The following is a 23,696-nucleotide window of genomic DNA, read 5'->3' on the forward strand; positions in this document are numbered from 1 at the left end:
TTATAAGGGGGATAGATAGAGTTAATGTGGATAGGCTTTTACCATTGATAATGTGGGAAATTCAAACAAGAGGACATGGATTGAGATTGAAGGGGAAAAATTTAGGGGAAATATGAGGGTAATTTCTTCACTCAGAGGGTGGCGGGAGTGTGGAATGAGCTTCCAGCCGAAGTGGTAGATGCAGGTTCAATTTTAATATTTACGGAAAAGTTGGATACGTATATGGACGAGAGGGGTGTGGAGGGTTATGATCTGGGTGCGCGTCAATGGGACTAGTTGGGAAGTGTTTGGCAGAGACTAGAAGGGCTGATCTGGCTTGTTTCTGTGCTGTGCTGTGATTGCGCAACGTGACATTGCTGAAGGTGGGACCCTCCACCAAATTATTGGGGAGGGCAAATTACAGGGAATTTGAACTGCAGTATGATAGGCCTAGGAGATTCTGCCTTCCCAGAAATTTCACCCAGGTCCAAATAGGGTCACTGCTCGCCCACAGTGTGAAAAGGCCTTTTGGTTGCAGTTTAAACCTAATCTGCATTATGTCATCTTATGTTGAGGGATAAAGTAATATTTGGGAACGAAAGTTGTTCTTTGACAAAGCCTGTCAATTTAACAATAGGTTGCTGACTGAAAAAAATGAGAAAAATGGACAAAGGCATAAGATCCAGAGGTATTTTTGGATGTTATAAATTTAGTGAATAGAGATTGTGCAAGTAAATTTTTTAACCTTTTAATGGAAATGCTGCCTTGTATAATAAAGATTTTCTACATCTTCTGAAAAAGGCAACATGATCATTTCTATTCTATATCTTAAGAACATAACTCGCTAATGGGACAGTTTTCCAGAAGCATTTTTGAGTGAGATTTTAATGACCTAAGTGTCATATATTAATTTAATTTAAGAATGGTGTAGCTCTGTGAAATCAATTATTCTCTTTTTTTTAAATAAAGAGAAGTTTGACTATTAAAATTTTAAGAGAACTACATTGGATAACATAACCACTGCCTGGAATTGCTACTTGTTCCATGTGTTAGTGAGGTTAGAAATAGGAGGATAATGCAGCTTAACATGTGGCTAAAGTCATGCTGCAGGAGAGATGGCTTCAGGTTTCTGGATCACTGGGAAGGTGGGACCTGTTCCGATTGGACGGTTTGCATCTGAATTGGAGGGGGACTAATATCCTTGTGGGAAGGTTTGCTGCTCTGGTGGGTTTAAACTGGATTTGCAGGAGAATGGTAATCAAAGTGCCCGAGCAGATAGAGGAGGGAGACGATGATGTGTTAGGAGTCAATGGGTTTTACACAGTGGAAATATTCTCAGGTGCATTTATTTCAATGCAAGGAAAGCAAGGGCAGGACTGGCAGGTCAATGATTTGGGCTTCCATTACTTTAGAACCAGTAGAACGGGGGAGGGTGAGAAATTAAAGGGGGAGGAGTGGCATTGCTCATCAGGAAAAATATCACAGCTGTGTTCAGGCAAGATAGAACAAAGGGTGCGTCTAATAAGGGTATATGGGTGGAGTTGAGGACGGGAAAGATACAACATCACTCATGGGGTTGCATTATAGACTACACAATAGTCAAAGAGAATTCAAGGAGGAAATCTGTAGAGGAGAGCAGACAGCTGCAGGAAACAAAGTTGAGAGAGTAGGAGATTTTAATTTTCCACATATTTGACTGGGACTCCCATACTGTAAAAGCGATGGATGGTTGGGAGTTTGTCAAATGTGTTCAAGAAGGTTTTCTAAATCAATATATAGGTATACAAACTAGAGAGAGTTCAATACTGGATCTCTTATTAGGGAACGAGTCAGCACAGGTGATAGCAGTATGTGTCTGGGGACATTTTGGATCCAGTGATCATAATGCCATTAGTTTCAAGTTAATTATGGAGAAGGACTGGAGTAAGAAGCTGATTGGAGCAGGGTCACCACCAAGGGGAGTCATCCATGGGCATTGCCCCCCAAAAGAGATGATGTGTCCCCCCCATATAGTTGTGGCCATCCCTGGCCATCAGACCCGCCCTACTTCCTCCCGTGTCAGTAACATTAAAGTTGACGCATGCTAGAGAATCTTCACTTGCCACTGGCCGCATCACTAGTGTGCATCAAGTGTCAGTAGTGTCTAGTGACACTTGACACAATAAAAAGAGTGCACTCCAGTCCCACGAGGGTTGAATGGCCTCAACAAAGGTAACACCCCAACCCCCCCCGCCATCGACAGGTCAGCTCCTTCCAGCACCCCAACCCCTCCACCATCGACAGGTTGGCTCCTGCCCCCCCACTTGCTAATGCCCCCCCTCTAAACTACATTCTGGCGCCAATCCTGGATTGGAACAAGATGTCAGGTGACTTGAGGGTAACGTAATTGATGGTACTCGGAGACTTGTGTGGAGCACAAACATGCCATTATTAGCTTACAATTAACAGCTGGTATCTACAATGGTCTTCAGGTAAATTGGAGGTAAGATGGGAAAACAGGGTTTATGTCAGGACCAATGGGGGAAGAGCGAAGAGGAGGGGCCGGTTGTCTAATCTACCCATAGACAGTGAATTCCAGTTCACTCTAAGGAGTGACAGCAATTAGAATTTAAAAAGAGGTGAGGCAGCAGCTAGAAGCCGATTGGAGGAAGAAGCTGATTAGACTAAGAGTCAGGTAACATGAAGAGTGGCAGAGGTTAGGATTCAAGAGAGAGGTGTATAGCAGGTAAAGGCAACATGGAGAAAATGAGGTATTTGAGGAGTATAAAAAATGCAAGAGAAACCTCAAGAAGGAAAACAGGAAGGCTATAAAAAGACATAAGGTTGTTTTGGAAGACAATGTGAAGGAAAATTTAAATTTAAAATCCTAAGAGTTTCTTCAAGTATGTTAAGAGCAAAAGGATAGTAAGGGACAAAATTGGTTTCCTTGAAGATCAGTGGTCAGCTTTGAATGGTGACAAAAAAGATGGCAAGAGATCTTAAATGTTTTTTTTTCATCAGTATTCACTCACGAAATGGGCAGAGTCATGGAAAGTAAAGAAAACAAGCAGTGAGATCATGGAATCTATATCAATGAAAGAGGAAGTGCTTGCTGTCTTAAAGCAATATAAGGGTGGATAAATCCATGAGCCTGACAAGGTGTTCCCTCAGAACTTGAGTGAGGCAAGTGTAGAAGTTGCAGGGGCTCTGGCAGACATATTTAAAATGTCCTTAGCCACAGGTGTGGTGCCTGAGGATTGGAGGGTATTGCATGCTGTTCCATTGTTTAAAAAAGGCTCCAAATTAAACCTTAAAATTATAGGCACGTCAGCCTGACGTCAGTTATAGGTGTTTTAAGAGATTGGATATACATTCATTTGGATAGCCAGAAAATGATTAGGGATATTCAACATGGCTTTGTGCGTGGTTGGTCATGTTTAATCAATCTTATTGAGTTTCTTGAGGAGGTTACCAGGGAAGTTGATGAAGGAAAGGCTGTGAATATTGTCTACATAGACTTTCGTAAGGTCTTTGACAAGTCCCACATAGGAGGTTAGTCAGGAACATTCAGACACTAGGTATTCATGGTAAAGTAATGAATTGGATTCAACAAATGCTGGATGGGAGAAACAGAGAGTGGTGGATGATTGCTTCTCAGTGGTGTGCCTCAGGGAACGGTGCTGGGACCATTGTTGTTTGTCATCAGTATCAATGATCTGGATGATAATCTGGTAAATTGGATCAGACTAGTTTGTAGATGACACAAAGATTAGAGCCATTGTGGAGAACGAAGAAGGTTTTCAAAGTTTGCAGAGGGATCTGGACCAGTTGGAAAAATGGGCTGAAAAATGGCCGATGGATTTTAATGCAGACAAGTGTGAGATGTTGCATTTTGGAAGGATAAACCAAGAAAGAATATACATGGTGAGTGGTAGAGCAATAAGTACTGTGGTAGAACAGAGAGACCTGGAAATACAGATATATAATTTCTGAAAGTGGCTTCACATGTGGATATGGTTGTAAAGGAGCTTTTAGCATATTGGCATTCATAAATCAAAGTTTTGAGTATAGGAGCTGAAATTATGGTGGCCATTCCAAAGGAGGACATCATTATAGGTTATAATAAATACACACACACACACACACATACATATATATCTTCTTCTTTCTTTGGCTTGGCTTTGCGGACGAAGATTTATGGAGGGGTAAATGCCCACGTCAGCTGCAGACTCGTTTGTGGCTGACAAGTCCGATGCGGGACAGGCAGACACAGTTGCAGCGGTTGCAAGGCAAAATTGGTTGGTTGGGGTTGGATGTTGGGTTTTTCCTTCTTTGTCTTTTGTCAATGAGGTGGGCTCTGCGGTCTTCTTCAAAGGAGGTTGCTGCCCGCCGAACTGTGAGGTGCCAAGATGCAAGGTTTGAGGCGATATCAGCCCACTGGCGGTGATCAATGTGGCAGGCACCAAGAGATTTCTTTAGGCAGTCCTTGTACCTCTTCTCTGGTGTACCTCTGTCACAGTGGCCAGTGGAGAGCTCGCCATATAACACGATCTTGGGAAGGCGATGGCCCTCCATTCTGGAAACGTGACCTACCCAGCACAGTTTGATCTTCAGCAGCGTGGATTTGATGCTGTCGGCCTCTGCCATCTCGAGTACTTTGCTGTTGGAGATGAAGTCGCTCCAATGAATGTTGAGGATGGTGCGGAGACAACGCTGGTGGAAGCGTTCTAGGAGCCGTAGGTGATGCTGGTAGAGGACCCATGATTTGGAGCCGAACAGGAGTGTGGGTATGACAACGGCTCTGTTTACGCTAATCTTTGTGAGGTTTTTCAGTTGGTTGTTTTTCCAGACTCTTTTGTGTAGTATTCCAAAGGCGTTATTTGCCTTGGCGAGTCTGTTGTCTATCTCGTTGTCGATCCTTCTATCCGATGAAATGGTGCAGCCGAGATAGGTAAACTGCTTGACCGTTTTGAGTGTTTTTGAGTTTTGCCCATTCAGAGCCAGCTCTTCAGCGCTTGACGTCCTGTTTTGCGGAAACTGCCAAAATGTTTGGCCTGGAAGTCAGCCTGAAGAAAACTGAGGTCCTCCATCAGCCAGCTCCCCACCATGACTACCAGCCCCCCCACATCTCCATCGGGCACACACACATATATATTTCTTTCTTCTTTGGCTTGGCTTCGCGGACGAAGATTTATGGAGGGGGTAAAAAGTCCACGTCAGCTGCAGGCTCGTTTCTGGCTGACAAGTCCGATGCGGGACAGGCAGACACGGTTGCAGCGGTTGCAGGGGAAAATTGGTTGGTTGGGGTTGGGTGTTGGGTTTTTCCTCCTTTGCCTTTTGTCAGTGAGGTGGGCTCTGTGGTCTTCTTCAAAGGAGGTTGCTGCCCGCCAAACTGTGAGGCGCCAAGATGCATGGTTTGAGGCGTTATCAGCCCACTGGCGGTGGTCAATGTGGCAGGCACCAAGAGATTTCTTTAGGCAGTCCTTGTACCTTTTCTTTGGTGCACCTCTGTCACGGTGGCCAGTGGAGAGCTCGCCATATAACACGATCTTGGGAAGGCGATGGTCCTCCATTCTGGAGATGTGACCCATCCAGCGCAGCTGGATCTTCAGCAGCGTGGACTCGATGCTGTCGACCTCTGCCATCTCGAGTACTTCGACGTTAGGGATGAAAGCGCTCCAATGGATGTTGAGGATGGAGCGGAGACAACGCTGGTGGAAGCGTTCTAGGAGCCGTAGGTGGTGCCGGTAGAGGGCCCATGATTCGGAGCCGAACAGGAGTGTGGGTATGACAACGGCTCTGTATACGCTTATCTCATGGTCTTTGACACATATATATAATTCATATATATATATACATGTTCACGTTCATATATACATATTCATATAACACATACATACATATATAAAAATATGTGTATACATGCATACACAGTGTATTACAAAAACAAATGGAAACATACTGTGTGTGTGTGTGTGTGTGTGTGCGTGTTGTGACTACTCCAGTAGAGCTAATAAATGAATTCACCAGACAGTGATTAGTCAGCAAAAGCCTCTTTATTCAAATTTGTCTCCTCTCTTAAATCCCTTCCGGCCCAGACACCCAGAACTGGAAGTGACATCACCCCATGCCTGCAACTCATCTGAAGGATGCGTCTTAAAGACAACCAGGTGCCCCCTGCCATCTTGTTAGTGAGTACCCAACACCTCAGTGTGCCGTGACCCAGCTTGCAGTGCTGCACAGACCCCTGGCCACGTGAGTGAGCAGTGACCAGGCCCACGGCGCTGAGCCGCCACTCAGCCAGCCACACGGGCGATAGTTCAGCCCACTGCACTACGCAGCCACTTGGCCCGCTACACCACCACCCCCCACCAGAATTGTCACCCAAAAGAGATGAATCAGCTGCGCGTGCCTTAGGCAGACACCCTTGACTCTGGGGCTGGTGGCAGTGAATAGGGATATGTGCTGGTTTGAGTCTGCCTATAGTAAACAGTTGAGAATGTCCCCCAATATCTAAAGTGTACACAACCCCACCCCTTTTGATCACGAGGAAAGGGCCATCATACAGTCTTTGTAATGGTGTTCCTGGGACCTGTCAACATGTGAACACAAAGTCAGTGTCGAGGAGGGCTGGAGGCACATGCTGTTTGGAGGTTCAATGTCAAGTTGGTTGGAATCAGTTTTCTTATTGCGACGTGGTGTCAAAGCTGCTGAATCATGGCTAGAAAATGTTTGGCAATTACTTGGAAAAATGAGACTAATTTGAGTATTCAGTGATGGCATTTGGAAATGAAATCTTGTATTCTGTTGGAAAAAATAATATATAATTTACTTAATTTTTTTTTAAACCTGGAGCCTGTATTTGGAATATATGGGGTTGAATTATTAATCTTTTCCCCTCACATTAATGGTGTTGCTCTGAACCATGAAAAATAATAGAAGTGTTATGTTAATTGATCTCTTCTTTCTTTTCTTCTTTCCTTCCTTTTCTTTTGGGGTTGGGAGGGGTGGGTTGGTTAGGGTAGGGGGTAAGAGGAGACACAGCACTTCCCGCCAGGGTTTTACTACCTAGTCCAACTGCTGCCAGCACTGTATAGGCTATAAGCAGCCTGTTCAAGGAGTTGATGTGGTTTTATTTTAAATCCTGTTTGAGTTATCATGATTAATAAATAAAAATTTCAAAAATAAAGCTGCTTAAGCACATCCAGATCAGAAGGACAGGAGTTGACGAGAAATTAATGTCATCTGGAACCGAGAAAACTGAACCATAAACCATTTCTGCAGACGACACTGGTCACTGCTCACTCACGTGGCCAGGGGTCTGTGCAGCACTGCAAGCTGGGTCACGGCACACTGAGGTGTTGGGTACTCACTAACAAGATGGCAGGGGGCACCTGGTTGTCTTTAAGACGCATCCTTCAGATGAGTTGCAGGCATGGGGTGATGTCACTTCCAGTTCTGGGTGTCTGGGCCGGAAGGGATTTAAGAGAGGAGACAAATTTGAATAAAGAGGCTTTTGCTGACTAATCACTGTCTGGTGAATTCATTTATTAGCTCTACTGGAGTAGTCACAACACACACACACACACACACACACACACACAGTATGTTTCCATTTGTTTTTGTAATACACTGTGTATGCATGTATACACATATTTTTATATATGTATGTATGTGTTATATGAATATGTATATATGAACGTGAACATGTATATATATATGAATTATATATATGTGTCAAAGACCATGAGATAAGCGTATACAGAGCCGTTGTCATACCCACACTCCTGTTCGGCTCCGAATCATGGGCCCTCTACCGGCACCACCTACGGCTCCTAGAACGCTTCCACCAGCGTTGTCTCCGCTCCATCCTCAACATCCATTGGAGCGCTTTCATCCCTAACGTCGAAGTACTCGAGATGGCAGAGGTCGACAGCATCGAGTCCACGCTGCTGAAGATCCAGCTGCGCTGGATGGGTCACATCTCCAGAATGGAGGACCATCGCCTTCCCAAGATCGTGTTATATGGCGAGCTCTCCACTGGCCACCGTGACAGAGGTGCACCAAAGAAAAGGTACAAGGACTGCCTAAAGAAATCTCTTGGTGCCTGCCACATTGACCACCGCCAGTGGGCTGATAACGCCTCAAACCGTGCATCTTGGCGCCTCACAGTTTGGCGGGCAGCAACCTCCTTTGAAGAAGACCACAGAGCCCACCTCACTGACAAAAGGCAAAGGAGGAAAAACCCAACACCCAACCCCAACCAACCAATTTTCCCCTGCAACCGCTGCAACCGTGTCTGCCTGTCCCGCATCGGACTTGTCAGCCAGAAACGAGCCTGCAGCTGACGTGGACTTTTTACCCCCTCCATAAATCTTCGTCCGCGAAGCCAAGCCAAAGAAGAAAGAAATATATATGTGTGTGTGCCCGATGGAGATGTGGGGGGGCTGGTAGTCATGGTGGGGAGCTGGCTGATGGAGGACCTCAGTTTTCTTCAGGCTGACTTCCAGGCCAAACATTTTGGCAGTTTCCGCAAAACAGGACGTCAAGCGCTGAAGAGCTGGCTCTGAATGGGCAAAACTCAAAAACACACAAAACTCAAAACGGTCAAGCAGTTTACCTATCTCGGCTGCACCATTTCATCGGATAGAAGGATCGACAACGAGATAGACAACAGACTCGCCAAGGCAAATAACGCCTTTGGAATACTACACAAAAGAGTCTGGAAAAACAACCAACTGAAAAACCTCACAAAGATTAGCGTAAACAGAGCCGTTGTCATACCCACACTCCTGTTCGGCTCCAAATCATGGGTCCTCTACCAGCATCACCTACGGCTCCTAGAACGCTTCCACCAGCGTTGTCTCCGCACCATCCTCAACATTCATTGGAGCGACTTCATCTCCAACAGCAAAGTACTCGAGATGGCAGAGGCCGACAGCATCAAATCCACGCTGCTGAAGATCAAACTGTGCTGGGTAGGTCACGTTTCCAGAATGGAGGGCCATCGCCTTCCCAAGATCGTGTTATATGGCGAGCTCTCCACTGGCCACTGTGACAGAGGTACACCAGAGAAGAGGTACAAGGACTGCCTAAAGAAATCTCTTGGTGCCTGCCACATTGATCACCGCCAGTGGGCTGATATCGCCTCAAACCTTGCATCTTGGCACCTCACAGTTCGGCGGGCAGCAACCTCCTTTGAAGAAGACCGCAGAGCCCACCTCATTGACAAAAGACAAAGAAGGAAAAACCCAACATCCAACCCCAACCAACCAATTTTGCCTTGCAACCGCTGCAACTGTGTCTGCCTGTCCCGCATCGGACTTGTCAGCCACAAACGAGTCTGCAGCTGACGTGGGCATTTACCCCTCCATAAATCTTCGTCCGCAAAGCCAAGCCAAAGAAAGAAGAAGATATATATGTATGTGTGTGTGTGTGTGTGTATTTATTATAACCTATAATGATGTCCTCCTTTGGAATGGCCACCATAATTTCAGCTCCTATACTCAAAACTTTGATTTATGAATGCCAATATGCTAAAAGCTCCTTTACAACCATATCCACATGTGAAGCCACTTTCAGAAATTATATATCTGTATTTCCAGGTGTCTCTGTTCTACCACAGTACTTATTGCTCTACCACTCACCATGTATATTCTTTCTTGGTTTATCCTTCCAAAATGCAACATCTCACACTTGTCTGCATTAAAATCCATCGGCCATTTTTCAGCCCATTTTTCCAACTGGTCCAGATCCCTCTGCAAACTTTGAAAACCTTCTTCGTTCTCCACAATGGCTCTAATCTTTGTGTCATCTACAAACTAGTCTGATCCAATTTACCAGATTTACTTCAGGGCAGTGCGCACTCCCAGGAGCACCCATGGCATCTTGTCTACCCAGTTGGGCCCAGTGAGTTAGGCTTTGAATGCGGTCTTGGGTTGCCAGTGGAAACATTCCACAAGACCATTGGGTGGTATGCTGTGGTGTGATGAAGTTGTGTGCTACAAAAGCGCTCAAGGGCAGACCATAATGCAGAGGTGAATTGCGCACCGCGATCAGAGGTGATGTGTGTGTGTGAACACTCTGGTGCATGTTTCAGCTTCGCTGGATGGCAATGGGATGGCCTCTGACCATTGTGTGGATCAGTCTATGACCGTGAGGATGTATCTCATGTCCTGAGTGTTACAGAGTTCTGTGCTGTGTATTGGCCAATGTGTTGTGTAGTTTTAAAAAGTGACAGTTTGCCTTAGAGAGCCACGGTGAAGGTGGACTGCGGAAAGAGTGGGAGACGGACTGAGCATGTGCAGAAAATGATCTAAATATTTCTGGACTTGGACGATAAACCACCACTGAGTGGTGCTGTGGAGTGGAAGAAGGCCCAGAGCATGAGTCATGGTCTGGAGGACAGTTTAGAATGTTGGGATTTCAAAAAGGATGAACATTCCAAAGGTAGCTAGAAGGATCCGGACCAAGCCAGATGTTCCTCTTTCTGCAAGCAACACAAGACAACTTTGAATTTTGTGCCCTCTCTCTCCCTCTCAAAGATCTTTTGGCTTCAGTTGACCAAACAAACTGAATTTTGTTTATGATCTTTGCTTTGGTTGAGATCGAAGTTTTGTGAGTCTTGTGTGTTTTGTGTCTAAGTTTTTCTGTGGGCTGGTTGGAAATATAACTTAGATTTTAATTACATATGTTATATTTAGGCTGGGGAATTTATTAGTTTTACACTTATAGAAATGTCCATAGTAACCAGTGGGCTTTGTAATAAAAGGGGGTTATTTGAATTAAAGTTTGAAGGTGAATTTTTGTTTTTAAAGTAATTGTTCATCTTTACCCCTGTGATATGCCTTCTTTGTGGTTGCTGGTTTGATCTTGTAACATGAGACACTGGCAGCGGTCCAACTAGGTCTATATTCACATGCTCAAAACATCAGCGCACTGCTGGGCAAGACTGGAGTGGCGCCTTGCTGTGCCGCTGTATTTTGGAACTTTGGCAGTGGGTACACTTTCTTAAGTCCATGCCATACATATTTGGTTGCCATGAGCTTGACTGTTGCTCTGATGGAGGGATTGGACAAGTTGTGAACTTTGTCAAAAAGGCACCATCTTCAAGATGCAGGGAGTACCAGCCTGGGGTAGCCCATAGATATATTTCAAAGCAGACTCGACCCACCTAGTTGTGGTGACACATATTGTATGTCTTAGTTTGTGATGGCAGTTCGTATGTCTGAACATCCGGGTCCACGGCCTGTTACTCACTAAGTCAGAGATATCAATGCCACCCTGGATATGATGCTCTGCCAGTCTGGACAGCATATCAGCAACCAGATAGTGAACTCAGACATGTATGACAAGTGGTGTTGCTGCCTGACCGACCACAGGTTCGATATCTTACTAAAGGCAAAAGTGAGTGGTTTATGGTTCGTGAAAGCGGTGAAATGGCAGCCCTCCAAAACGTATCGGAAGTGTTGTATGGCCTAGAACAATGCCAACAGCTCTCAAACAAATGGACTGTACTTCATTTCTGATGAAAGCCAGGGGTTGCCAATGGCCGTTGATGGACTGTTGAAGAACCATGCCCACTACTGTATCAGAGGTGTCTGTGGTGAGTACCAGGGCGGCGGTGGGATTAGGATATGTGAGCATTGCTGCTTGGCCAGAGCATCTTTGGTGGCTCTGAACACAAACTCTGCCTCTACAGTCCAAGTAACTTCTTTGCGCTTTGTGGTGAGGAGTTGAAATAGTGGGCCAAGAATGTTGGCAGCTGCCGGAATTAAACAGTGATAGAAATTCACCATGCCCAAAAATTTATGCACTCACTTAACCATGGTAGGTTTTGGGAAAGCACGTATGGTGTCCACTTTGGTGGATAAGGGAAACACACCTTCCGCCATGATCTTGTGCCCTAAGAAATCGATGGTTATTCTGCCAAACTGGCATTTGCTAGGGTTGATGATAAGTCCAAATTCATCCAGCCATTGAAACAGGTGGCGTAAGTGCAGTTGGTGGTCTTGCACATTTTGAATGGTGATGAGGATGTCGTCCAAGTATATGTATGCAAATTCTAAATCCCTGCTCAAAGCGTACATAAGCCGCTGGAACGTTTGAATGGCGTTCTTCAAACCAAATGGCATCCTGAGGAATTCAAAAAGCCCGAAAGGAGTGATAATCACTGTTTTGGGAATGTCATCTGGGTGGACTGGGATTTGATGATATTCTTTGATGAGGTCAACCTTAGCAAAGACACGGCAATTGAGCAGGCGGGTAGTGAATTCCTGTATGTGCGGAATAGGTTATCTGTCGGGTGTAGTTGTATCGTTGAGCCTGCGGTAGTCATCACAGGGTCTCCACCCACCAGTGTTCTTGGGCACCATGTATAATGGTGATACCCAAGGAATGTTAGAACACCGAATGATACCCAATTCCTCCATGGCAATAAATTCTGCTTTGGCCTGCTGTAGTTTATCTAGCGGGAGATGACGGGCCCTGGCATAAATCAGCAGGCCTGAAGTGTCAATGTAATGGGACATGCCATGGGGCATCGTCGAGGAATTGAATTTAGGAGAGAGCACACCAGGAAATTTGTTGAGCAAGGCAGCATAGGTGTCAGTGTTAGAGCGTGCACCCTGAATAGGGAGACTTGTTGTTTGCTGCTTATCAGAGGGTACGTTTGGAAAGTAGTGGTGTTGACTAGCTTCTTTTGCTTAATGTCAACTAGCAGATCGTGGGCCCATAGGAAATCTGCACCCAAGATAGGCTGTGGGACGGAAGCCAAAATGAAATTCCAATGGAACGCCGCCTCTCCTATCTTAATTGTGACACTTTGCATGCTAAGCTGGGGATGGAAGTCCTGTTCACAGTTTGAAGGGTGAGTCCCCATTGCTTATATGTTTTTTTGAAGTATGTTGGTGGGAGCAAACTGAGCTCAGAGACTGTGTCCATGAGAAATTTGCGCTTATAAGCATCACCACAAAGATAGAGGAGGCCAGTACTCATACTCGCTGCGGAGGCCACTACTGGCAGCTGGCTTCATCATTTCCCGACAACTTTTCAGACTTGCCACCGCTGCCACAGTAGCAGTAGCGGGGGCACGCAACTATGGGCATTTTCCCCCACCAGCGGTGGTAAAAACACCATTCTTGGCACCTGTCCATACATTTGTCCCTTTTTGTTTGAACCACAGCTACAGGCACCGTGCAGATGTCTCTGCCGAGAACACGGGCTGTATGTGGGCAAACTCTTGCCTTGGCATATGATAGAGTCTGTCAGCCTCCCGGAACACATCATGGGGAACGACTGAAATCCATGTTTACTATTGGTATGTGTGATACCATGATGGATCCTATCACCACTGTATATATTTGTATATAGTGATAATGATTGGCTGAGAGCCATAGCCACACCTACTGACCAGGTCATAAAAGGCTGCACCTAACCAGATCCAGGTCAGTCTGGACTGGTCGTCCTCGATGTACTAGGCTCCAGTCCTTTGGTAATAAAAGCCTTGGTTTGAGTCAACAAGTCTTTGAGTCATTCACTCCACTACAGTATGGAGACGTGACCCAGGAGCTTCACCAGGAATAAGGTCTCAAAAAGAAAGCATTTGGAATGACTGTTAGTGTGAGCATTTCATTCATTAAATCAGATGGATTCTTGTCGTCTAGCCCTTCCTTATTCAAAAACCGCATGCCCTGTTCGTGCCTGGTTAATTCCAGGGTGTCCAGTAGGAACAACCAGAACATGGTGTATTGGTTTTCTGGCAGGATGTAGCCAATAAATTCACTTACTTTAGCTGCTGTAGTGGCATCCAGTGCCCCGAAGACGTGCCAAAACTTTGTGTCTTCAGCTGATATTCCATGAAGGCATAACTGGGTTTCAGCCTGGTTCAGCCATACTCAAAGCTGGTGAGCCCATAAAGGGGGTAGGTGAACACCTACTGTGTTAACTCCAGCTGTGGCAGCAGCTGCTGCTGTTGCTGCGTCCATGTTGACAGTGGACTCAAGCTTCGGCTGAACCTTGCAGTTGGGATCACCAATTGTAGTGACTACTCCAATAGAGCTCCTAAATGAACTCACCAGTGGTTAGTCAGCAAAAGACTCTTTATTCAAATTTTCCACCTCTTTTAAAACCCTTCTGGCCTAGACACACAGGACCGCAAGTGACATCACTCCATGCCTACAACTCATCTGAAAGGCGCATGTCTTAAAGTAAAGACAACGGGAGCCCCGCACCATTTTGTAGTGCGCTGTCACCCAGCTCGCAGCATCACGCAGCCCCCCGGCCAGGTAAGTGAGTGGTGACCAGGCCCGCAGTGCTGTGCAGTCGCTTGGTCAACCCCACGAGTAATGGTTCAGACCACTGCGCTACGTGACCGCTCAGCCCACTACATATATTTGTGTGTGTGTAGAAATAATGGCCACCCTGGCTGGGACGTTATGGTAAAGTTATGATAAGACATTGGTGAGGCCAAATTTGGAGTTTTGGTCATCTAACTTCAGGAAAGATAGCAATAAGATAGAAAGAGTGCAGAGAAGATTTACTAGGATGTTGCCCAGACTTCAGGAATTGAGTTACAGGGAAAAGTTAAACAAGTTAGGACTTTTAGTGTACAAGATTAAGGGGAGATTTTATCGAGATATTTAAAGTTATGAGGGGATAAACTGAGTAAATATAGATAAGCTTTTTCCACTGAGGGTAGATGAGATACAAACCAGAAGACTTGGGTTAAGAGTGAAAGGGAAAAGTTTAAGGGGAGCATGAGAGGGAACTTCTTCACACAGAGTGGTGGGAGTGTGGAATGAGCTGCCAGCTGAGGTGGTGAATGCAGGCTCAATTTTAACATTTAAGAAGAATTTGGACAGGTATGTGGATGAGTGAAGTTTGGAGGGATATGAACTGGGTGGAGGTCAGTGGGACTAGGCAAAGAAAAAAGTTCAGCACAGACTAGAAGGGCCAAAGAGGCCTGTTTCTGTGCTGTAACATTCTATGGTTCTTAAGTCGACCTCCTGAAATCCCAGCTCTTACTGGATGATATGTGGTGTGCCACGATACCACAGGAAGTGCTGTTAGTTGCATTTGAAGCATAGTACTGTTGAAAAGTATGGCAACTGTGCACTTCAGAATGGGTTTAAGACAGGCATAATATATTCTGAAATGGTCAAAGTAGCTCAGAAGAGAGTTAACTGTTAAAGGCGAGAAAGGCATTGGAGCCAGCCAAAAGGCTAATCAAACAGAAGGGCCATGAGTGTGTGCTGAGGTACCTGGCCACCCTGAAAGTGGTTTTACTATTGGGTGGGGAGGAATGAAATTTATTGCAGACCCTGAGAGAGCACAACAAATGGCAGAAGACTTATCCACACTAGTGGGTAAAAAGAAGAGCCCAAATCGAAATGAGAACTAATCCACAGAGATGTACGGACTCATTATGAACTGCAAGGTATTTGTGGGGGGGGGGGGGGGGGATGGGTGGTGGTGATGGGTATAGCATGGGGAAAAGGCTGCGATGGAAGGGTAAAAGGGACTGAACAAGTGTATGATTGTAAATGGTGTTTGTGTTTTTCTTTATTTTCTTTTGGTTAGTTACCTTAGCTTTGACCTTTGTCCTTGTTATTGACCTTGTCTCTTATTAGTGAAGCATGTCACCCTAAGCTATATATGAGTCTTCTTTTGCTATTTTAGTGATTAATTATTTTGGTTTTAGTTTTTATCCTCTGGGGTCTGGTGTGGCTCAGGCGCTTGGGGATGAATGGCTGATGGTGAGGGGCTGGGTGATGAGTGGCCTAAGGGCAACAGAGGCACAAAGAAAATACTGTTATGACAACCCCTGGTGCAATGGCTAAAAGTATAAGATTTGCAAGTTTAAATGTTAATGGTCTGATTGGACAGGTCAAGAGAAAAAGAGTCTTGGCACACATCAAGAAATTGGGAGTGGACCTGGTCTTCCTCCAGGAAACTCATTTAACAGAACTAGAGCACCAAAAGTTAAAGAGAGGGTGGGTGGGCCAGGTGCTGGCCTCCTCATTTTGTTTGAAAGCTAAGGAGGTGCCAATTCTGATCAGGAAAAGTGTTCCAATGAAAGTGCAGAGTGTGACAACAGATAAAACTAGTAGATTCATAATGGTACATTGTCAAAAATACTCAGAGTCCTGTACCCTAATGAATTTATAAACTTCCAACGTAGATGATGAAAAATTTATGCAGAATATTTTCCTGACATTGGCAAAAGCAAAAGAGAATATTCTAATTGGGAGAGATTTTAATTTTTATCTGGACCCTGTTTTGGATAAATCAACTAAAATAATAATGAAAAAAAGGAGGCACGAGCCACTATTGGCAGTATGAAGGAGCTGAATCTGATAGATGTGTGGAGGTGGAAGCATCTGAGGGAGAGGAACTATTCCTTCTACTCAAAGCAACATGACTCCTACCCTAGAATAGCTTTTTTTCCTGGCTTCAGCCCATATAGAGGGTAGGATCATGGAAGCTGAGTAAATGGTGAGGCTACTCTCAGATCATTTGCCTTTAGTAGTTAAGATTGAAATGTAAGATTAGCAAGTAAAAAGGTATATAGGTGCATTGCTATTAAAGAAGCCGGAGTTTTATAACTTTATCAGAGCATAGATAGATCTGTACGATGAGGCCAACTGTTCTTCTACTCCAGATAAATTCCTTTTATGGGATACCCTCAAAGCATATATGAGAGGTCAAATAATCAGATATACTAAAACAATAAAGAAAGAATATGAGAGGGAGGTGGGTGAATTGGAACAAGAAATCGCTTATTTAGAAAAGGACATTCAAAAGTCAGGCTCAGAAGATCAATTCATGGTCCCAATGAACAAAAAGATGAAGTATAATATGCTCCAAATGTATATCGAAAAGGCCATACTATGGTCCAGGCAAAAATATTATGAATTGGGGAGAGAGGTCATAAGGTCCTGACATGGCAGTTGAAAAAAGAACAAGCCTCAAGAACGATCAATGTAAAACGGGGATGGAGGTGGCGAAGAGGTGGAAAAGAGGTGTATGCAAGATATAATATGGCCATGTTGAACTATATGACTATAAGCATTAATGGAATGCATAACCAAATTAAAAGGAAGAGGCTACTAAATTTATTGAAGAAGGAAAAATAGATATAGCATTTGTGCAGGAAACGCATCTAACTGAAGTGGAACATAACAAATTAAAGAGAGACTGGGTAGGACATGTAACGGTAGCATCCTATAATTCAAAAGCTAGAGGTGTAGCCTTACTAGTTAACAAAAATGTACCAATCAAAATAGAGGAAGAATAATAGATCCGGCAGGGAGGTATGGAATGATAAAGTGTCAGATATACTCAGAATTTTGGAAATTGCTCAATATATATGCACCTAACGAGGAAGATCAAAAGTTTATGCAGGATATTTTTTTGAAGATTGCAGACACACAAGGAAATATATTGATAGAAGGGGATTTTAACCTTAATTTGGACCCAATGGTGGATAAATCTAGACAAAAGACAAGTAAAAAGAATGAAGTAGCCAAATTTATGGTTAAATCAATGCAGGAAAAGAAACCTTTTGGATATATGGAGGAGGCAACACCCAAGAGAAAGGAATTTTCATATTATTTAAGTAGGCACAAAACTTACTTAAGTATTGATATGTTTTTGTTGTCAGCTCATATTCAAGGGAGAGTTAGGAAAACTGAGTATAAAGTTAGACTACTATCAGATCATTCACCCCTATTATTAGCAATAGAACTGGAGGACATCCCACCAAGAACATATAGATGAAGGTTAAACTCCATGCTACTTAAAAGACAGGAATTTAGGGAGTTTATTGAACGCCAAATTAAAACATATTTTGAAATAAACGCAGGATCAGATTGAAAGACAAATTTATATTATGGGATGTGAAACATTACAAACGTACAAGGTGGAGAAGAACATAATAAAAACAAAGCAAAAGTATTACGAACTGGGAGAAAAAACACATAAAATATTAGCCTGGCAACTTAAAACAGAACAAGCTAAAAGAACGATACTGGCATCAAGGAAAAAGGACAAACAAATTACATATAATCCAACAGAGATTAATGAAAATTTTAAGGAATTTTATGAACAATTGTATCAAACTGAGAATGAGGGGAAAGATGATATAATAGAGGAATTTTTAGCTAAAATTGAACTGCCAAAATTGTAAGAAGAGGAACAAAACAAACTAATAAAACCATTTGAAATAGAGGAAATACAGGATATATTTAAAAAGCTGCCGAAAAATAAAACAAAGAGTTATTAATTCCTCCTCTCCTGGAAGTAATGAACCAGATAGAAGAAACACAAAATTTGCCAGATTCATGTAAGACAGCAATAATTACAGTAATACCAAAGATGGGGAAGGATCCATTAACACCAGCATCATATAGACCAATATCTCTACTTAACTCAGACTATAAGATAATAGTGAAATTATTAGCAAACAGATTGGCTGACTGTGTACCAAAAATAGTAAAACAAGATCAAACTGGATTTATTAAGAAAAGACGAACAGCAGATAATGTCTGTAAATTTATTAATTTAATCCATGCAGTTCAAGGAAATAAGAAACCAACAGTGGCTGTTGTTCTAGATGCAGAAAAAGCCTTTGACAGAGTAGAGTGGAATTACTTATTTAAAGTATTACAGAAATTCAATCTACCAGAAAAATATATTAATTGGATTAAAGCATTGTGTAATGGACTGTTGACAAAGGTAACAGTAAATGGATATGTATCAAGTCACTTTAAATTAAGTAGGTCAACTAGACAGGGATGTCCACTATCCCCCTCATTGTTCGCCTTAGCAATAGAACCTTTGGCAGAACTGATAAGAATAGAAAATAAAATAAAAGGGATAAAAATAAAGGAGAATGAGTATAAAATCAGCTTATTTGCAGATGACATCATAGTATACCTAACAGAACCAGAGGTATCAGTAAAAGAATTACATTAAAAATTGAAGGAATATGGAGAAATATCGGGGTACAAGATCAACGCAAATAAAAGTGAATTGATGCCAATGAGTAACGCAGACTATACAGAATTTAAAAAAAGAATGACCATTTAAATGGCAAGCACAAGCAATCCGATACCTAGGGATCAGCTTATATAATAACTTAAGCCACTTGTACAAACTAAATTATCAGCCACTAATAAAGAAATTGCAGAAAGACTTAGAACATTGGAAAGAATTACCGCTAACGTTGATAGGGTTAAACTGCATTAAAATGAACGTGTTCCCAAGGATACAATATTTATTTCAAACGTTACCAATTCCTTTAACAGAAAAATTCTTTAAGGAACTAAAGAGAATAATTAGGAAATTCTTGTGGAAAGGGAGGAATCAAAGGGAAGCATTAGATAAATTAGCAGAGAGGTATAATCAAGATGGTTTGCAGTTACCAACTTTTAGAAATTATTATAAAGCCGCACAATTAAGGTATTTATCAGATTTTTACCAGACAAAGGAAAAACCAGACTGGACTAAGATAGAACTAAATACAATAGAGGAAAAGGTACCGGAACATATAGTTTATAAGTGGGATGAAAAGCTGGTGCAATATAAAAACTCATCAGTACTGCATCATTTACTTAATACATGGAAGAAGATCCAATTAGAAAAGAAAAAAACGAATGATCAAATACCAAAATTACTATTGACGCAAAATCCACTAATCCCTTTCACAATAGACAACTTTTCCTTTAGAGAATGGGAGAGAAAAGGAATCAAAATAATAGAAAATTGTTTTTTGGGAAATAATTTATTAACATTTGAACAGTTGAAGTACAAATATGGAATAACTCATGGTATAATGTTTGCATATCATCAATTGAAAGCTTATTTAAAGGATAAATTGGGAAACAGCTTGTGATTACCTGAAGGAAGCAGCTTTGAATACGTGATTACAGACACAATGATAATTAAAAGATTTAATACCAACATGTACATTAAGCTGCAAGATAAGGAAAATAAAATAAAGTATAAACCTAAGCAGAAATGGGAAAAGGATCTAAACATAAAAAATGAAGTATGGGAAAAGTTATGTTCTTGAACTATGAAGAATACAATAAACACAAGGTTATGCTTGATACAGTATAATTGATTACACAGGGTATATATTACTCCTCAAAAATTAAAAAAATGGGATTCAACATTATCAGATAGATGTTTTCGCTGTAAGAAGGAAATGGGAACAACATTACATGCAACTTGGGCATGTACGAAAGTAAATACGTTTTCGGAAGAATGAAATCAGATACTAAGTAAAATTACAAAAAATAACATACCAAAAAAACCAGGGATATTTCTTTTAAGTAACATAAGTAGAGAATTAGGTCTCAAATTGGATAAAGTGCAAAAAAAAATTAATGATAGCCTTAGCGATAGGAAAAAAATGTATAATGTCAACTTGGAAAATGGAAGAGAGCATGAGTATACAGCAATGGTACATGGAAATGAATAAATGTATTCTATTGGAAAAAAAAACATATCATTAAAAAAATAAAGTCACAATGTTTGAACAAATTTGGGAAACATACATGGAACATATCAGAGAGAGCTTGCCTACGACCTCCATCCCCTAAAGTGAGAATGAAAATTATAAGAAGGCAAAATGACTAGATTCAGTGTGTAATAAATAGATGATGCATTTTTCTTGTTTATTTTCCTGTGTGAAGATATTGTTTTATGGTTTTATTGTATTGTATATGTTGAATATTTATGGGTTTTGGAGGGGGGTGGGTAGAGGGAAGGTAAAAAAGGGGAGAAAAGACCATTGTGTAAATTTAATGAGAAACGTTTGTACATATTTTGGTTGATATGGTTCATAGTGTGAAAAATAAAAAAATTATATAAAATGAACCATCAATGCAATACAAAGGGGGGATGGCAGGATCTCTTACAAACCAAAGGAATTCAATGACATCTTCCTGGAATTTTATGAAGGTTTATATAAATCAGAATTGGAAGAGAGGTCCAATAAAATGGATGAGTTCCTGCCAAGGATAGTTGCCAAACTTGGATCCGGAAGGACAGGAAGACTTAAACTGTCCCTTCACGGAAGAAGAAATAGTGAGTGCATTGAACTCGTTACAAACCAACAAGTTTCCAGGGGAGGATGGGTGTCCACGTGAGTTCTATGGGGAATTTAAAGATTTGTTAATACCTTTTTACATGGAGGTCATAGACCAGGCAATGAAGACTCATAGACTCCCAGAATCTTTCTCGACAGCAAACATTACGATGATTTTGAAAAATGGTGAGGACCCATTAAAGCCGTCCTCTTATAAACCCATTTTGCTATTAAATACACACTACAATATAATTGCCAAAGCCCTGGCAAATAGATTGGCGAAGTATTTGCTAGAACTAATTAACAAAGATCAATTGGATGGTAGATAATGAGGGCAGACTACTAAGCATAATGCACCTGGCGCAAACTAGAAATGAGAGGGGTCTCATCATGGCTCTCAGAGTAGAAAAGGCATTTGATAGATTAGAGTGGTACCTTTTATTTAAAGTCGGAGAAAATTGGGCAAGGGCCAACTTTTATTAATTGGATAAGGGCGTTATATCATGCACCCAAGGTGAAAGTTGTGACCAATGGGCAGATTTCTTCAGCCTTCCTACTCACAAGATCAAGCAGAAAGGGATACCCACCATCTCTAGCTCTATTCATATTGGTAATGGAGCTGTTGGCTGAGGCCATTCATCAGGATCCAGACATTAAAGGATTTCAAATATGTCAGGAGGAACATAAGATCAGTTTATTTGGTATATTTGACAGACCTAGTAAGTTCGTTCCCCAAGCTGCACTCTACTCTGGAAGACTACAGGGAGGTCTCTGGGTACAAAACAAATTTGGATAAAAGTGAGATTATGTCACTTATGGAAGAGGACTATAGCCAATGCAAAAAAAAAATTACCTAAAGTGACCCCAAAACCGGATTAAGTACTTAGGAGTCAAAACTGATAATGACTTAAACAACCTATACAAGTCAAACTATTCCTCCTTGCTGAGAAAGATTGAGGAGGACTTAAGTAGATGGATGTCCCTGCCCATAGCATTGGTGGGCAGGGTCAACTGTGTAAAAATGAATGTATTGCCAAGACTTCAGTACCTTTTTCAGGCCTTCCCTGTGGTATTGTCCAGGGTTTTTTTTTTAAGTTTTGCTCTCACTTTCTTATGGAATGGGAAGGTAGCCAGGATCTCTTTGAAAAAATTGACCTGGGACTACATTCTGGACAGATTACGGTTTCCAGACTTTAAAAATACTATTAGGCAGCCCAGTCTTTGAGGGGGGTGGGGGGGGGGGGGAAATAGGTGCCATCCTGGGTACAAATTGGATTGCACTTGGTGGGCAAGAGAGTAGCAGGGGACTTTATTTATAAATGGGATGCCAAATTATTATCTGGAAAAACAGACAACCCCATTTTAAGATAAATTATTCACATTTGGAGTGATATTAACTGATATTTAGGAATAAAATTGGGGCTGTCTCCAAAAACACCCCTGACTCTGAACCATTTAATACCTTTATTGGTAGGTAACAAGATCCTAGACACCTGGCACAGGAATGGCATCAGGTGCATAGAGGACTGTTGCAAGCAGGAACAATTAATATAATTCAAGCATCTTAAACAGAGGTATAATTTGTCAAATAAAATATTCCATTGCCTCCTTCAGATAACATCTTTTTTCCAGGACAAACTAGGTCCAACCATGGCCCCTGCCAAAGTGCAGTGACAAAAAGACCAAGATTCAAAAGAGAACACACAAAAATTTCTACTCCAAGTGGAAGGACCCAAATGAGGTCTTTATAAAGCAAGAAAGAGGTGGGAGTTGAACTTGGGAACAACAACTGATGAACGGTGCTGATCCAACGAGTCGGATCGCATGACCACGGTAATCAATGCAAGATACAGGCTGGTGCAATACAACTTCTTGCACCAATTTTATCTAATGGCACATAGGATTAACAGGTTCAAGCCAGAACTGTTGGATCAGTGTTTCAGATGCTGCGTCGAGACTGGAACATTTGTGTACATGACCTGGACATGAATCAAGGTGAGCCCCTTCTGGGCAGAGCTAAGGTAAATCATAGGTAAAGAATTCCCATAGGATCCTGAGCTGTTCCTACTGGGTAACATGATGGACATAGGACTTACAATAAAGCTGTCCAAATTCCAAATTCAATTTGTAATGATCGCATTGGTGCTGGCCAGGAAGTGCTTAGTGGTTACCTGGAAATCCAACTCTCACCTGAGTATTGCACAATGGAGCAAGGAGATGCAAGCTTGTGTTCCCCTGGAGAAGATTATCTACAACCTGAGGGGAAGATACGGCACCTTTCAAAAAATCTGGCAGACGTACCTGAACCACATAGGAGAGCGGCTGTGAAAAGTACAATCTTGCCTTGGGGACTCGTCCTAAACAAGGGACTGGCCTTAACCCAGCCAGGATAAGTCAAGGGATAAAGAGAAATCAGCCTGGCTCCTACCTGCTGCACTGGACCTGACCCATAACTCCCCAATATGATTTATCCCTATGTTTTGGGTGTTTTGTTGTTTAAATGTCTTTTTTGGTTACCCACTTGTCCGTGTGTTAAGTGTTTAAGGTTTAGGGAATGGAGTGTGGGGAAAAGAGAGTATAAGGGGTTTTAGGTTTGGACCGGTTTGTAAATTTCTATAGATATGACCTGGATAAGTAGTAATCA

General features: G+C 42.4%; 1 protein-coding gene and 1 long non-coding RNA gene across 5 annotated transcripts in view; one reads left to right on the forward strand and one right to left on the reverse strand.

Moving 5' to 3' along the window:
* dnai4 (dynein axonemal intermediate chain 4) overlaps positions 1-23,696 on the reverse strand; it is a 190,416-nt gene that overhangs the window by 31,268 nt on the left and 135,452 nt on the right. The gene's annotated exons all lie outside the window — the stretch shown is intronic.
* The window catches only part of LOC138763726 (uncharacterized), a 29,703-nt gene continuing 16,425 nt past the window's right edge, over positions 10,419-23,696 (forward strand). For both annotated transcript variants that reach the window (XR_011357749.1, XR_011357748.1), the window contains exons 1-4: positions 10,419-10,575; positions 12,677-12,826; positions 14,101-14,243; positions 22,527-22,626. This is a non-coding gene — a long non-coding RNA (uncharacterized lncRNA). The remainder of the gene's footprint in view (positions 10,576-12,676; positions 12,827-14,100; positions 14,244-22,526; positions 22,627-23,696) is intronic.

Source organism: Narcine bancroftii, chromosome 5 (genome assembly GCF_036971445.1).
Source record: "Narcine bancroftii isolate sNarBan1 chromosome 5, sNarBan1.hap1, whole genome shotgun sequence".
Classification (NCBI taxonomy): Eukaryota; Metazoa; Chordata; class Chondrichthyes; order Torpediniformes; family Narcinidae; genus Narcine; species Narcine bancroftii.